The sequence below is a fragment of the Petromyzon marinus genome, chromosome 65 (genome assembly GCF_048934315.1).
Source record: "Petromyzon marinus isolate PM22_M1 ecotype Great Lakes invasive population chromosome 65, UKy_Petmar_22M1.pri1.0, whole genome shotgun sequence".
Taxonomy (NCBI): Eukaryota; Metazoa; Chordata; class Hyperoartia; order Petromyzontiformes; family Petromyzontidae; genus Petromyzon; species Petromyzon marinus.
This window is the reverse complement of record NC_133731.1, coordinates 4,192,439-4,197,594: the sequence shown is the minus strand read 5'-3', so window position 1 is coordinate 4,197,594 and position 5,156 is coordinate 4,192,439.

Sequence of the window (5,156 nt, the reverse complement as noted above, 5' to 3'; positions counted from 1 at the left end):
GACCCCTTGATAACATCGTGGTAGATGCCACGCACGAGCTTCATCCGCACTGCGATTATCCCAAACGGTTCTGGGGTGTCCCCTAGGTCGACTCAGCCTCAAATGAGTACCTGGTGCTGTGTGCAGTAAACAGACACAGAGACAGACACAGAGACAGACACATAGATAGACACAGAAATAGACACAGATATAGACACAGAGATAAATACAGAGAGATAGACATGCAGAGATAGACACAGAGATAAATACAGAGAGATAGACACGCAGAGATAGACACAGAGTTTGACACAGAGATAAATACAGAGAGATAGACACACAGAGATAGACACAGAGATATAGACACAGAGATATAGACAGAGACAGACACAGAGATAAATACAGAGTGATAGACACGCAGAGATAGACACAGAGATAGACACAGAGATAAATACAGAAAGATAGACACAGAGAGATATAGACACACAGATATAGACACAGAGATAGACACAGAGATAAATACAGAGAGATAGACACAGAGAGATATAGATACAGAGATAAATACAGAGAGATAGACACAGAGATAGACACAGAGATAGACACAGAGAGATATAGACAGAGATAAATACAGAGAGATATACACAGAGAGATATAGACACACAGAGATAGACACAGAGATAGACAGAGAGATAGACACAGAGAGATATAGACACACAGAGATAGACACGCAGAGATAGACACAGAGAGATATAGACACATATATAAATACAGAGAGATAGACACAGAGATAGACACAGAGAGATTAAATACAGAGATAGACACAGAGAGATAAATACAGAGATAGACACAGAGAGATATAGACACACAGAGATAGACACAGAGAGATAAATACAGAGAGATAGACACAGAGACAGACACAGAGATAAATACAGAGAGATAGACACAGAGAGATATAGATACAGAGATAAATACAGAGAGATAGACACAGAGATAGACACAGAGATAGACACAGAGAGATAAATACAGAGAGAGACACAGATAGATAGACACAGAGAGATATAGACACACAGAGATAGACACAGAGATAGACATAGAGATAGACAGATAGATAGAGAGATAGACACAGCTGATTTTCGAAGACGGTCGCCCAAGTTCGATTCCCTATCACGGCCACCCCCAGGTAAAATGAGTGCCTAGTGCGGTGCGAAGTAAACTTCGCCACTGGGGAGACAAAGGCGGCCGGGCTAGGTGCTGACCACCCACCCCCCATCGTGTGCCTCAGTGCCGGCCTTCACTGGTGGTGCTGCTACCCGCACTTGCCCCCAAAACGGCCTGCTGGAAAGAGCACCAGCGGGCGATCTTCGCCTCCGTCTTGTGGACCCGCGATTGAATTCTCTCCCCACTCAAGATTTTTGAAGCTTCCGTGACTGCGGTGATCCACTCTCTCCGTGGTCTTTCGGCGAAAGTCGCGCAGCAGGTGGAAACATAAAACAAATCACGACGTTTCGATCGCAACAGGTTGGGGAAACCACAGCAAGAAAATAGTTGTTGTTTTTTTCTTTACTGAAGTGGGAGAGAGATGCGTGGAAAGAGGTTATAGAAGGTAAGAGATGTGGGAGGTGGTGGGGTAGGTGGAGGTGGTGGGGTAGGTGGAGGGGAGCGTTGCGTGGACGCTCGGAGAGAGACGTGAAGCTGGACGGAGGGAATTGACGGGGGCTGGAAGTGGGACTGTGGTTTTCTCTTCCCACTGATCCGCATGGGCTTTACCCCGGGTTCTCCAGGTTGCCCTCGTCCCATTGGCTAAACCCCTCCCCCGCCCTCGCAGCGGGAACATCGTCCGTCGTAGTCCTATGCTGGCGAACGCTTTGGCAGGCACCCCACCGCTGAGAATGAGTCTTGAGACTCAGCGAGCCTCTTACCCTGGGTGACCAAGCGGGGATGGCAGCAGCAGGAGGAGCAGCAGCAGGAGCAGGAGCAGCAGTAGGAGCAGTAGCAGTAGCAGCAGCAGCAGTAGCAGCAGGAGCAGCAGCACTAACAGCAGCAGCAGGAGCAGCAGCACTAACAGCAGCAGCAGGAGGAGCAGCAGGAGCAGCAGCAGTAGCAACAGTAGGAGCAGCAGCACTAACAGCAGCAGCAGGAGGAGGAGCAGCAGCAGGAGCAGCAGTAGGAGCAGCAGCAGGAGCAACAGCAGCAGGAGCAGCAGTAGCACTAACAGCAGCAGGAGGAGCAGCAGGAGCAGTAGCAGGAGCAACAGCAGCAGGAGCAGCAGCAGCACTAACAGCAGCAACAGAGCAGCAGCAGGAGCAACAGCAGCAAGAGCAGCAGCAGCACTAACAGCAACAGCAGCAGGAGCAACAGCAGCAGGAGCAGCAGTAGGAACAGCAGCAGCACTAACAGCAACAGCAGCAGGAGCAGCAGTAGGAACAGCAGCAGCACTAACAGCAACAGCAGCAGTAGGAACAGCAGCAGCACTAACAGCAACAGCAGCAGTAGGAACAGCAGGAGCAGCAGCCGCCGTGACGAGGAGAGGAGCGAGGCTCACGCGCGGCGCTCGTCTTGAGGGTCAGAGTCGTGGCGGTGGCGGCGGCGGTGGCGGCAGAGGCGGTGGTGGCGGCAGAGGCGGTGGTGGCCGTGCCTCCTCCTCCTCCTCCTGCCGTGAGCGGAGGAGTCGTGGTGACCCCGGAGTAGGCGGTCCTCATGGGCAGACTCGTCAGCTGGGCCTGCGAGAGATGTGTACACGGAGATGTACACTCAGAGAGATATAACGTAAAGATTCAGAGAGATGTCACGTAGAGATTCAGAGAGAGAGAGAGATATACACAGAAAGATATTCACAGAGATATGTACACAGACACATACAGAGACATGTACACGTAGAGATACACACCTAGAGATACATACAGAGAGATATACAGAGATACACAGGGAAAGAGGTATATGCAGAGAGATGCACACAGAGATAGACACAGATATAGACACAGCGATAGACTCAGAGATGCAGAGATAGACTCAGAGATACACACGGAGATAGACAGAGAGAAATACACAGCGATACACACATAGATAGACAAAGAGAATAGACTAAGAGATAGATACAGAGATAGACACAGATATATACTCAGAGATACAGAGACAGATACACACAGAGATAGACACAGAGATAGACACAGAGAGATAGACACAGAGAGATAGACACAGAGAGATAGACACAGAGAGATAGACACAGAGATAGACTCAGAGATACAGAGATAGCCAGAGATACAGAGATAGACACAGAGACAGAGATAGACACAGAGAGAGATAGACACAGAGAGATAGACACAGAGAGAGATAGACACAGAGATAGACAGAGATAGACACAGAGAGACAGCGATAGACACAGAGAGAGATAGACACACAGAGATAGACACAGAGATAGACACAGAGATACACAGAGATAGACACAGAGATACACAGATAGACACAGAGAGATAGACACAGAGGGATAGACACAGAGAGATAGACACAGAGATAGACAGAGATACACAGAGAGAGATAGACACAGAGATAGACACAGAGAGAGATAGACACACAGAGATAGACACAGAGAGATAGACACAGTTGCACTTCGAAGCCGGTTACCCGAGTTCTATCCCTGCCACGGCCACCAGCAATAGCAGTGACGATTATCTCTGAACCAGCAGTGACGATTATCTCTGAACCAGCAGTGACGATTATCTCTGAACCAGCAGTGACGATTATACTCTGAACCAGCAGTGACGATTATCTCTGAACCGGTCCTGAGCTCCCACCCCCCAACCTCCCAAGGTCAAATGAGTAGCCGGTGCAGTGTGTAGTAAACATCGCCACTGGGGAGACAAAGGCGGCCGGGAGTGACGCTGGAACACCACCCCCTCGTGTGCCAAAGTGCCGGTAGCCTTCGTAGGTGGTGCTGCTCCCTAACAGCACTTGCCCCGGCCAGCCTGTGAAGGCTACACGGGGGACCTTTGTGCGAATCACGTGGCTCCTGCTGCTGACTGTGCCGAGGGGTCTCGCAACAATACAACGTAAATATCAACATCAACAACAATGACATCATCAACAACATTAACAAAGACATCAACAACAACATGAACTACGGAAAAATCAACATCATCAACATCATTAACAACTACATCAACAACTACTACAACAACATGAACAACATCAACACCATTAACAACTACATTAACACCATTAACAACTACATCAACAACTACTACAACAACAACATGAACAACAACAACTACATCAACAACTACTACAACAACATGAACAACATCAACACCATTAACTACATCAACAACTACTACAACAACATGAACAACATCAACACCATTAACAACTACATCAACACCATTAACAACTACATCAACAACTACTACAACAACAACAACATGAACAACATCAACACCATTAACAACTACATCAACACCATTAACAACTACATCAACAACAACATGAACAACATCAACAACAACTACAACAACACCATTAACAACTACATCAACAACAACATGAACTACATCAACAACTACTACAACAACATGAACAACAACAACTACATCAACACCATTAACAACTACATCAACAACTACTACAACATCAACACCATTAACAACTACTACAACAACAACATGAACAACATCAACACCATTAACAACTACATCAACAACAACATGAACTACATCAACAACTACTACAACAACAACATCAACAACAACTACAACAACACCATTAACAACTACATCAACAACAACATGAACAACATCAACAACAACTACATCAACACCATTAACACAAACAACATCAACAACTACACTCGCATGGAGGAGCCGCCAGCCCTGTGCTGATTCATCCTCGCTGCGCTGCTGCACCAGCAACGTCCAGGGAGGGAGGGAACGGGGGGGGGGGAAGAAGGAGAGTGGGGTGGGGGAGGGGTGGGGGAGGGGGAGGGAGGGAAGGGTGGGGGAGGGGTGGGGGAGGGGGGGAGGGAGGGAAGGGTGGGGGTAGGGGAGGGAGGGGTGGGGGAGGGATGGGGGGAGGGGGAGGGATGGGGGGAGGGGAGGGGGAGGGATGGGGGGAGGGTGGAGGGAGGGGTGGGGGAGGTAGGGAGGGCGGGGGAGGGGGGAGGGGAGGGAAGGGTGGGGGTAGGGGAGGGG